Source organism: Balaenoptera acutorostrata, chromosome 6 (genome assembly GCF_949987535.1).
Source record: "Balaenoptera acutorostrata chromosome 6, mBalAcu1.1, whole genome shotgun sequence".
Taxonomy (NCBI): domain Eukaryota; kingdom Metazoa; phylum Chordata; class Mammalia; order Artiodactyla; family Balaenopteridae; genus Balaenoptera; species Balaenoptera acutorostrata.
In genome coordinates, this window is record NC_080069.1 from 14,661,639 (window position 1) to 14,674,745 (window position 13,107).

General features: G+C 38.9%; 1 pseudogene; it reads left to right on the top strand.

Annotated features, from left to right (window-relative positions):
- The first annotated feature begins 289 nt into the window (after nucleotides 1–289).
- LOC102999340 (60S ribosomal protein L26-like 1) lies at nucleotides 290–696 on the top strand (annotated as a pseudogene).
- The last annotated feature ends 12,411 nt before the right edge of the window (nucleotides 697–13,107 follow it).

The following is a 13,107-nucleotide window of genomic DNA, read 5'->3' on the forward strand; positions in this document are numbered from 1 at the left end:
CACTAGGTCCTCATGGTGAAATTCTGAGAAAGAGCCCCTCCTGGCTCTGGCAGGAAAGGAGGAAGAGTAACAATTGTGAAATATGCCTAAAGTCTTCTCCATAACAAAGGGCTATTCTCCAGGGAAAAATAAAACTTCATCAGAGCCTGTCACACCTGCAATACAGGCACTTCTCTCACTTGCGTCACCCTCTAGATTTCATGAGTCACCAAAGGAGGAGAGGAGATCTAACACATACATGTGAAGGCGCACACTTCTGAGCCCAGCCGGTGCCAGGTAGACAGTCATCATGAAGTTCAATCCCTTTGTGACCTAGGACTGCGGCAAACACCACTTCAGTGCCCCCTGGCCCATGTCTACCTGGCTCTCAGAGGAGATGCAGCAGAAGTACAACGTCTGGTCTATCCGCCTTTGCAAGGACGACGAGCTCCAGGTGGCCCAGGAACACTACCTAGGTCAGCAAATTGGCAACGCAGTGCAGGTGCACAGAAAGAAATATATCATCTACATCAAGTGGGTGCGAGAAGGCTAACAGTACAATTGTCCAAGTGGACGTTCAACTGAGCAAGGTGGTTATCACTAGGCTAAAACTGGAAGAAAAAAAAAAATTCTCGAATGTAAAGCCAAATCGTGACAAGTTGGAAAAGAGAAAGCCTATGATATAAAGAAGAACTTACTGATTAAATACAGGATTGACTATAGCCAGTTGTGCAACCACAATTTAACTGTAGATTTTTAGCTAGTGTGTATTCCTTTGGAATTTTTCACGATATCTCTTGTAAGTTTCATTTCCCTCCTGTTCTGTTACTGATCTGTGGTTCTGTAAATAAGCTGCTGCAATTTTGATTAATAATCCTGAGAATAAAAATTGAAAATGTTTCCTAAAAAAAATTGTGAAGGTCAGAGCACAGGGACATAGACCTACTAAAAGAAGGCGATTTAATCATATGATTACAAAATGGTTCTTCTCCCCCACCCCACATTACCACCACACCAACAGGCCTCCAGTAGAATAACAGTGGATTGCAGCTGCTAGTTTTCCAAGACACAGACTCCTTCTGGGGAGTAATATTTAGGAAAGTACAAAGTCAACAGGGGAAACAAAAACAAGGACACTAAATTCACTGGGAGACTCTGGCACCTACAGCTACAGTAAACATTAAACACAACCTACTCCTACCCAGATTAACACAAACTTCATACTAAAGGCCTATTTAGCTCACTTCCTATTCTCCAACACATAATGTCAGGCTTTCAACAAAAATAACAAGGCAGCCTACAAGGCAAGAAAAGACAGAAGGATCAAAGCAAGTATCAGAACTAAACTCAGATATGGCAGAGATGTTGGAATTATACTGGAAATTTAAAGTAACTATGATTAATACGCTAAAGGCACTAATGGAAAAAGTGGACAGGATGTGAAAACAAATGAGTAATGTAAGCAGAGAGATGGAGACTCTAAGAAAGAATCAAGAGGAAATGCTAGAAATCAAAAACACTGTAACAAAAACACAGAATGCCTTTGATGGGCTCATCCGTAGACTGAACACGGCTAAGGAAAAAAATCAGTGAGCTTAAAGATAGATCAATATAAACTTCCCAAACCATCAAGAAGGTGAAAAGACAATGTAGGTAATAGGAGAAAAGTTTCCCAAAACATATTGTAATTAGTATACTTGTACTGGTATCTAGTACTAGAACTTGTATCTAATAAGAAGTTCAACTCTTGAGTAAAAATCTGTGCGTGATTTTTCATATCTGAGCAGAGGCAATTACCAAGGCTTTACCAGGCAGGCCTCATATGGGAAAGCTTTCCCTCCTCACATCGAATTTGGTGCATAGCTACGCATTGCAGTTTCTGAAGAGAGTTGTAGTCAAGGACTCATGCGTCTCTGGCTGGTCAAGGTCATGCTGTTTTTTGCATTCCTAGCTCCATTCCTAGCCTTGGGCAGATCTTCCCAAACACCTCTGCTAAGACCTCCTTATGTAGGGGAGGAGGAGAACACCTTGAAGACACTTTAAACTACTCCAACTCAGTACCCAGCACTTTCACAAGCTTTATCCCTCTTTCTCCTCCCAAATCCATGGTCCATAAAACTGCCAGAGGCTTTTTTTGGGGGCTTCCTTGACCATGAGACAACCCCCGCACCAGGCTGATCCACGTGACCCTCGAATGGTACATTGTTCCATGGGGAAAAATGGAAAAGGGGAGTCTGTACTTCCTCTGATTTTAATCTCTTGTTTATACCATCTTGGTTAGTGATAAAAGGCTTAACTCCTTCATTTTTGCCTTGTTGCTTTACATGGCTACTCTGACACCTGGCAGCTGTGCTCTGTCTCCCAGCTCAACTGCACTCATGAAATCTAAAATACATTTTAAACATTTTACAGCTCAATGATAAAGCAACAAATAACCCAATTAAAAGATAGTCAAAGGATCTGAGCTATTATGTTTCCAAAGAAGATATACAAATGGACAAAAAACCACAAGAAAATATTCTCACCATCACAAACCATCAGGGAAGTGCACAGCAAATGAGATAACACTTCATACCCACTAAGATGACTATAATAAAAATAACAATATAACATAATAATGGGTTGTCAAGGATGTGAAGAAATTGGAACCCTCCTACATTGCTGGTGTGAATGTAATATGGTGCAACTGCTTTGGAAAACAGTCTGGCAATTCCAGAAAAGGTTAAAGTAGAGTTATCATATGACCCAACAATTCTGCTCTCAGTTGTACATGCAAGAGAGATGAAATGAAATGAAAGATAAATGAAAACATGTGCCCTTATAGAAACTTGTGCACGGATGATCACAGCAGCATTATTCATAATAGCTAATTGGTAGAAACAATCTAATGTCTATCAAATGATGAATGGATAAATTAAATGTGGTATATCCATACAATGGAATATTATTAAGAAAAAAAATAAATGAAGTATCATTACTTGCTAAAACATAGACAAACCTTGAAAACATTATGCCACGTGAAAGAGTCACAAAGGACCACATATTGTGACTCAATTTATATGAAATGTCAAGAATAGGCAAACCTACACAGACAGAAATCAGACTATTAGTTGTCTACACCTAGAGGGTAGAATGGCAGGATTGAAGAGTGACATTTAAGGTATGTGGGCTCTCATTTGGGAGCAATGAAAATATTCTAAAACAGATTGTGACGATAGATAAATTACTCTGTGAATGTACCAAAAGCCATTGAATTTTATACTTTAAAGTGGTGAATTGCAAGTTATATAAATTATATCTCAATAATGTGATCAAAATAAGTTATACCTAAAGTGTTCAACAGTATACAGTTTCTAATTAAAGGTGAAATCATTTAGAAATATTCTGACCATATCTCTATACAGTTTAAAATTCATCTACTATATTATTGTCTCTTTTGTACACAGGTATATTTCTAGTTCTTAAGATAGTATTTGTTACATAGTGGTGTTCAGTACATATTTATTTAATTAATGGAAAGTTGTTATATTAGTGTAATAAGGATACCAGCAGGAGAAGATAATGAGAATATAAAATGAGAACTATATAAAGTAATAATGGTCCTGAACTTTCCAAAATTAATGACAGACATAGATTCGAGAAGGTCAGAAATCACAAAACAGGTTAAATACCAAAAACAAATAAAACCATACTTAGGTTAATATATTCAAACTGCAGAAAATCAAAGACAGCTGGGAGGTAGGAGAATAAGAATTACAGCATACTTCTTGTCACAAACCATGCAAGCAAGAAAAGAATGGGGTGAAATATCTTATGTGTTGAAGGAAAAAAACAATCACCTAGAATTATTATCCTTCAAGAGTGAAGGAAAAATAAAGACTTTCTCAGACAAACAAGAGCTGAGGTAATTCATCGCAATTAGATAAGACCCTCAAGAAATATTAAAATAAGTTATTCAAGGAGAAGGCAAATAATATAGATAATTTTATGGGTTGAATTGTTTCCTCCAAAAAAGCTATCTTAAAGTCCTAACTGCTAGTACTACAGAAAGTGGCTTTATTTGAGAATAGGGCCCTTACAGAGGTAATCAAGCTAAAATGAGGTCATTATGGTGTAAACCAATATTATGGGTGTTCTTAGAAACGGGAAAATTGGACACAAAGATAGACTCACATAAAAGGAAGACAAAGTAAAGATGTAGAGAGAATGCCATCTACTTGCTGAGGAATGCCTGAAATGACCAGAAACTAGGAGAGAAGCACAGACCAGAATCATATGCCAAGTCTCATTCATTAATTGATTTGATTGATTTAGATGATAAGGTTTTAGACTTGGAGTTAATGATGAAATAATTAAGAGTTGGGGGATATAGGGATGGAGTGAACAGCTCTCAGAAAGAATCAACATTGCCAACATTTTGATGTTTGGACTTCTAACCCCCAAAACTGTGAGATAAATTTATGTTGTTTAATCCACCCAGTTCGTAGTACTTTGTTATAGCAGCACCAGAAACTAATACAGACGTTAGTAACAGTAAGTGGAGTGCTGCTCTAACAAATACCTTAAAATGTGGAAGTGACTTTGGAATTTGGTAATCGGTAGAGGCTAGAAGGCTTTGAGGAGTTTGATAGAAAAAGTCTAGGTTACCTTGAAGAGACTATTGTAGAAATATGAATGTTAAAAGTGCTTCTGGGGTTATCTCAGACAGAAATGAAGAGTATGTTATGGGTAACTGGAGGAAAGGTCATCCTTATCATAAAGAGGAAGAGAACTTATCTGAATTGTGTTCTGTTGGGCTGCAAGAAGAAATTGTAAGTGGGGAAAGTAATAAACCAAAGAAGGAATTTTTAACCAGAATGTGAAGATGTGGAAATTGTCAGCCAATCCACGTTGTAGAAAATTAGGAAGCATGTTCTGGAGAGAACATCAGGGGTGTAGCTGGACAACCGTTTGCTAAAGAGACTAGGCATGTGATCTGTGAGTCCAATCCACCATTTCAGCAGAAACACATGCAGCTTGGACTGAAGGAGATAGAGATGAGATGAAATAAAGGAAGGCTGTCAGACATCTGGGATTCTACAGGCAGGAAACAGGCAAATAGAACTATCTGGCTGTGAATATCAGTTATTCTTTGAGAAGAGGGAAGAATGACCTCAAGGGAAGTTCAGAGGCCAGTGGATCTGTCATTGACATTAGGACTTTGAGGCTAAAGGCCAAGGGAGCCGTCTCAGTTCCAAAATGTAGGGCCACATCATGCGTTCCAAGCGGCGGGGTTGCTTCCCAGGAGCAGAGGAAGCAGATCATCACCCAGGGCTGCCACCGAGGGGCCCAGAAGACAAAGCATTCAACCAAAGAGGGTTAGTCTCAAGCCTTAAAATCTAATGGAATTTGCTCTGCTAGTTTTCAGACTTGTTGAGGACCCATGACTCCCCCGCTTCCTTGCCATTTCTCAGTTTTGGAAAGGGAATGTCTGTTCTATGTCTGCCCCATCATTGTAATTTGAAAGCCCCCGAGATCAGAAAACATTTCTTCTTTAAATTTGTTATTGATTTTCATCCACATCCTCCTTCCATCCTCTCAGTACAACTGTAAGGTTCAGCAGAGGACTGACCCATACAGGCGGCAAGAGGGAGTCTTGTCAATGTCTTCCCCTTTGTCCATTTCAATCAAATGGAGTAGGGTTGGATAAGTACAAGCTTATGACTATCCCATTCACTGGGTAGGAAAGCAGACAGAGATCCAGCTTAGGCAGGTGGGGAAAAAAAACAACCCATCATTCCCTTAGGAAATTGTACAGTGATATTTAGGGCTACCATCATGGTGTCATGTTAAGCAATTGATTCTTTATCTGAAACTCTTACATGAAACCGAAGTCCTGGCACTACAGTATCAGGTAAAGATAAAGAAAAAAATTTACAGGTAGAGAAAAAGTTTATGTACGCTCCTATGCCCCACTCCCTCCACTCCATCTTCTCCACAGTTTCTCAACAATCTATCTAATGACAACCCCCCCCCCCCTTACTTCTATGCATATTAAATTTGAACACACATTTATCCAATCTTGGAAGCCATCCCTTCAGTCCATGATCATTCCCAATTTAGTAAGCAAGTGTTTCATCTGCTTATTCCAATTCGTAGTCAACTTTGTAGGGGTAAACTTCCCTGTATATTATGCTTTTTAGTTCACATTGCAGTGTACCTGTGATAAAATTGGTTCTTTGATTAGACGATAAATAAGCAAGAAGTCCATATTGAAACTGTATTTTCTGTTCTAGCTTCTACTGTGTTAGGGGAATTTACTTCAGCTACCAGATATGCAAATCCAAACCCAGAATGAATATCTATCCCAGTGAAGACCCATTGGAATCCACCACAGAATCATAAATTTACCTGCCAGCTATGGGTGGACCCAGATCACCTTGGTATGAAGCCCATGTCTATCTTTAGTCTCTCATGTTCTTGTCAACAAAAATAACAATTCTTAATCACCTTTCAAGTTTCTGAGTGGGATAGTTGAATACATCTTTTTCCTGCCCACTGTTGCGTTGCTTGAATGTCTCTCCAGCCACTGATCTCCTGTATCCAAAAGTCTACCTTCAAAGTGCAAGTGGGGCATTTACTTTTTGGCTCGTCACCTTAGAAATGGGAAGGGGGCTTTCTGATGTGCAAAAATATGTCCCACTTTAATTTCCTTCTTCAGATCCATAAGGTTTTCCATAACAGAGGACCCCAGTTCAATGTTCCTTTAATTTTCTAGTCATCTAAGCCCCCCTTTTCCAAATTACTTTACCAGTCCATTAGTCCTCATCCAATAATCCTGGCTGTTGCCGCTGGATGGCAGTAACAGACTTTTGCCAGAAGCTCCAGTCAGCAGAACTGCAGGTAGTAGAAACTTCCACCATCATCACCGATTTCCTTATTCAGTTCTCTAACTATGTAAAGTTAACCTCCAAGCTCTCAGCTTTTCTTAGAGACTTTACTGAACTATGAATCAAGGGATTTGTGGTCACTGATATCACTGCATATCACAGATCCATACTTAAAGCCAAAATTGCTCTCCAGGGCATCCTATATTGTTTTAAATTAACCAGAGCAGACTTGCACAACATCCCTCTCTCAATGATTCGGATAAGGGAAGGGTCCCCATTCAGACATCATATCCATTGCAATGATACATTCTTTGTAAGAGCGAGGCAATAAACATGCACAATTTGTATTCACAAATCCCCACTTTGAACCATACTTTCACTTGCAAACCTTCTACACTTACATCACCATATTCTCCAAATGTAGTTATATTGCCCTTAAACCCTTCATGAGCAGGTTTAGGTACCAATGTCCAGCAATCCCAATAGTTTTTTCACCACCCATAGGCTGCTGGTACCAGACCAGTGTAAATGGCCTTGGGTCCCTGGCTGGAGTTTTTCTGGGACTTGGGTTCTCCCATCACTCAAAGTCATAATTCTCTCTTTGCTCTGCACTTTTTCCATTAGCCTAGGCTCTGAAGAGATTTTAGACTTTGCTTATGTGTAATACTCAGATTTTTAATCCATCAAAGCTAGGATAAATTGAGTGACTGTCATTTTATAATCTGAGGAGTTGGTGTTGGAGCTTTTGTAATCTTTTATAGTGATTCATTAACATTTACTGACTACTTCATTGATCTCTTCCTTTATTTTTTTAATATTTTGTCTGTTTGTTTTTTAATTAATTAATTAATTTATTTATTTATTTATTTATTTTGCTGTGTTGGGTCTTCGTTTCTGTGCGAGGGCTTTCTCTAGTTGCGGCAAGCGGGGGCCACTCTTCATCGCGGTGCGTGGGCCTCTCACTATCACGGCCTCTCTTGTTGTGGAGCACAGGCTCCAGACGCGCAGGCTCAGTAATTATGGCTCAGGGGCCTAGTTGCTCCGCGGCATGTGGGATCTTCCCAGACCAGGGCTCGAACCCGTGTGCCCTGCATTAGCAGGCAGATTCTCAACCACTGCGCCACCAGGGAAGCCCGATCTCTTCCTTTTTCATGCCATTTTTAATCAACTATAAGACATTTCTGCCTGGTTCAGTTGTCCAAAGTTTTTTTCCCCCCCATCTCTCATATTCTTATCGTTCCATTTCTTCTGAGTCTTCTTAATTTTTTTCCTATCATTAAATCCCATTCAGGGGAGCTGAGCAAGGAGATCTGGGGCAGCTTCCCTCACATGCTCTTATCCCCCCAACGATGTAGGTACTGAGGATTCCACGAAGTTGTAGCTCCCTTTTATCTCAGCATTAGTCATCACCTGAGTCAGAGTCTTAGTATTGGGTTATGCATCATCATGCAATCAATCTAAAGCTTCTAGCATTTCCAGCATTTCAGCGGCCTCAGGGTATTCCATTTAATATGTAAGAGAGGAGGTAGGCAATATCCCTTTTCAGGGCACACACCACATACCCTTGCCTTTATGCAATTTATGCAATTTAACAGAGTGAGAGTTCGTCCCTCTACACCCATTTCTAGGAAGGCTGCAAACCAGTGTAGGATCCTGAGTAAGATTGCACAGGCTGTCACCTCTAACCTTCCAAATCCAATTTCCATTTCAAAAGCAATTCCAAAAAGAGCTGCAAAATGTATGGAAAAGGTAACTTAACTCTTTACCAAATTCCAGTCAAAGCAAATTCTTCCTGGACACTCCATTCCTCCCCCTTACAGACAGACAGTCACAGGTCCTAACACAGTGACTCTGGTAGCTTCACTCTGCTTTCAGTCATTTTAGTTAGAACAGACAGGAGCAAAAAGCCACCTCTTACCTTTTTACAAAAAAAAATTATTTTTATGCAATTTTCGAAGGTTACTTTCCATTTACAGTTATTACAAAATATTGGCTATATTCCCTGTGTTGTGCAATAGATCCTTGAGCCTATCTTATGCCCAATAGTTGGTACCTCCCACCCTCCCTCCCTTATATTGCCCCTCTCCCGCACTGGTAATCACTAGCTTGTTCTCTGTATCTGTGAGTCTGCTTCTTTTTCTTTAAAATTAATTTTTGTTGGAGTATAGTTGATTTACAATGTTGTATTAGTTTCTGCTGTACAGCAAAGTGAATCAGTTATACATATACATATGTCCACCATATAGGTCATTACAGAGTATTGAGTAGAGTTCCCTGTGCTCTACAGTAGGTTCTTATTAGTTATCTATTTTATATATAGTAGTGTGTATATGTCAATCCCAATCTTTTTTGTTATATTCACTAGAAAGACACATCTTCTTGACTGACTTCCCCTCTGTTTGAATCCCTTGTGTTATCCATTTAGCTACCTCCCTAGGCCCTGGGTCTACAAATGCTTTTCTGCTCATGAGTAGAAGGAATATTTTGGGGACCTCAGCCTAGGTGTGGACAGGGAGAAACCACATGGAAACAATGTTTTCATTCCTAACCACTTACCTCATTTTTCCTTTTCCTAGACAACGCCTTAGCCTTTCTTATCTAAATTACAGCATTGGGGAGTGTCATTTCAGATGTCCCATCCGGGTAGCTGTCTGGTGTTCAACTAAGTTTAAGGTGTTCTCCAGTTTGGGTATGCCACCACTGGACTCTACAGAGTGCACTCACGTGAGACTTTTATTTCAAGGTAAAGGGTACAGGACAGCAGGAAAAAGAATGCAGGGGAGCATCAGAGGTCCAAGACATGTCACTTGGCCCAAACTCCCCAGGACCCTTTCTCTGTGCACCAGGCAATGGACTGAGCCTCTTGCTTGAACCAGAAAATCTGTGCCAGGGATCTTAGGGAGAAATCCTCCCAAAAGCTCTCAGTGGCTCTTTAAGTAATCAAGTCAGGTTATCAAACCGGTTAGGCCAGTTACAGACCTTCAGTAAAGAAACTGACCTAGAGGTCACTAGGGGAGTTTCAGCGCATCATAAATACCACTGCCATTATCTTGGCTAAAAGTAAAACCAGACATCCAGGGGTCCCCAGAGATAAAGATCCAGCATTTCCAGTCCAGCTGTAAATCAGCTCTCTCTATACATATCATCTCACGAGAAATCTTAAAGCATTTATTGTCTACATCATTTTTTAATTACTACATCATTGTTAAATATTCAGTAAAAAATTTTAAGTTTTATGTGTATATGTTTTAGCTCTCCAGCTATATCATAAACATTTGGTGAGTGAGTCCATTTATGAATTGCTAATTCACATTTATTAAACAAAAACATGAAAAAATTATATAATTAATAAATAAAAAGTACCAATATGACAGGAAATTAGAAAAAAGGTCATTAATTATCCAAGATACTAAAAGGGATTCTATAGTCACCATGAGAGAGATGCCACTTGCCAGTTCCTGTTTGGGAAAATCTAGTATCTCAAAATTTCTATTTGGGTTTTATGCCATTTAAATACGGTCCCGCATAAGAAATAGTAATTATAATACTCTAGATTCTATGCAGCTCAACAAAACAAGATTGATAAGATAATTAGAAATGAAGAAACAAAATTTTTGTTATAAAAAGACAATTTTATTTTCTACATAGAAAACCCAGGAGAATCACATAAGAAGCACTTCTGGGATTTTGTCAGTATTACTTTTTTTTTTTTTTTTTAACTTGTGTGATAGTTGTGTAGATATTTATTTTACTATTCATTGTACTGGACATTTATTCTTTATTTTCTTTTTGAACGTGTGTTGCATTCACAAATTTGAAAACAAAATTTAAAAATCTATGTGAATTGATGACCTATTGGAAATAAGATATTGCAAAAAAGTCAATAAACTAAAATTAATAATGATCCTAAATAGCAGAAATGGTGAATCAAGATAGGTAATTAAAAGAAATCAAGGGGCTTCCCTGGTGGCGCAGTGGTTGAGAGTCTGCCTGCCAATGCAGGGGACACGGGTTCGAGCCCTGGTCTGGGAGGATCCCACATGCCGCGGAGCGACTGGGCCCGTGAGCCACAACTGCTGAGCCTGAGCGTCTGGAGCCTCTGCTCCGCAACAAGAGAGGCCGCGATGGTGACAGGCCCGCGTACCGCGATGAGGAGTGGCCCCCACTCGCCGCAACTGGAGAAAGCCCTCACACAGAAACGAAGACCCAACACAGCCAAAAATAAACATAATAAATAAATAATAAATAAAAATTAAAAAAAAAAAAAAAAAAGAAATCAAGTGAATCTTAATTTATAAGAAAGTATTCCAGGGATTGGGAAGAGTGTGCTAGAGAAATCTGGAATGAATAGCTCCTTATGTGTGCAGACAGTAAATCAAGACCCGTATAGCATCTGGGTTTAGTAGAGACGAAGTAGATATTGATCTGATAGTTGGAAATCCTATCTACCCATGTTTTAACTATGAATACGAGGAATTATCTGAGCAATTTTTTCCACCAAAACTTATTTCCCATGACCAAGTTTAGACTTCCTCTCCAAAATATTCCTGACCATGCGAAGAAAATTTCCTTTCCTTGCATTACCGAGTGTCATTGTCTAAATAAATCACATTTCATCAAAAATGACATTCTTCTCTACACAAATAAGATCAAGAAATAGATTTGTTTAAATATATCATCTCCTCTCAGTGTTCTCAACAGGCTCACTAACAAATATATGCAATGGAGCCATCTTTTCTTTATTTCTCTATTTTTATTATTTTTGATCAAGATACCAAGCCTTGGCCTAATTGCCTAACTTGGAGTTCACTTGGATCATGCTAGTTCAATTTCAGTAAACTTGGTAGTAAAAAGTATAAGGTCCTATAAAAATGCCCTGGAGGAGAAAGAAATTATCTGATTATCTAAGCTGGGGTTTCCTCCAGATGCTGACACTCATCTTCTATTGTGAATTATATTTAATTTGTACATGTGACATGATCTATTCTCCCTATTAGGTCTCTTTCTCTTTAAAGACAGAGATTCTATCAATTTCATTTTTGGTGCGCTTATCACACCTGGCCAAGTATCCTGACTATTCTAAGCACTGAATAAATGTGTGCTAACTTTATTTTTTAGAGCTAGCATTTAATTATTCATTTATTCAAAATAAACACCTACCATGCAAAAAAAAGTGTAATGGAGAAAGTTGGGAGTTCTGTTTTTTTTCCTCCCACATTTCCAAATGGTTAAATAATGAATAAACACAATGTGTTGCATTATTCTTATTTGCGGAGTAAGAGCAAACCTTGATTCCCTTTGGACTTCATGCTTCCCAAGTCATCTTCCTAAAGTGGAAATTAAATAGTACTACTATTTGGCTAAACAGAGGCAAGAGAACAATTCAGATTGGCATTTAATAAGAATATGTCTAATAATGATGACACTATCATACATTTATATAGCACTCTGAAGTTACCAACATTCTTTCACCTTTAACCTTCATGACAACCCTTTAAAGTCAAGTTTTCCTATGAGGTATTACCCTCATTTCATGGATAAGGAAGCAATTTTTAGTAATGCTCTGTTAATTGTTCCCTGTCAGAAGCAGGGAAGTCAAGCTTGAATCCAGGACTTTGGAGCTGTCTGGGTGTACTTTCCACTGTACGACATTGACATACACAGACTTAGGACAGCATAAAAAAGAATTAATCGACAGATAAGTATTTTGTTTCAAAATGTAAAGCCACTGATTTAAAATAAAGAACTATAAATCAAATATCAAATTATAGCAAATTATAGCTTAAGGAAAAAGAAAAGAAAATAGAAGTATAAGCAATATACTTTTTTGTCGATAACATTGATATTTTTATTTTTTTCCTTCTCGTACGTGGCTTGTTCACAGCTGAGTTAATCAAAGAAGATTTTTAGAGTTTTTATTTTAGTATCCTGTCAATCCAAAATGTAATCAGACTAAAGATCTATAGTTACATTTTTTTTTTAAATTTGTTTATTTATTTATTTATGGCTGTGTTGGGTCTTCGTTTCTGTGCGAGGGCTCTCTCCAGTTGCGGCAAGTGGGGGCCACTCTTCATCGCGGTGCGCGGGCCTCTCACTATCGCGGCCTCTCTTGTTGCGGAGCACAGGCTCCAGACGCGCAGGCTCAGTAGTTGTGGCTCACGGGCCCAGTCGCTCCGCGGCATGTGGGATCCTCACAGACCAGGGCTCGAACCCGTGTCCCCTGCATTGGCAGACAGATTCTCAACCACTGCGCCACCAG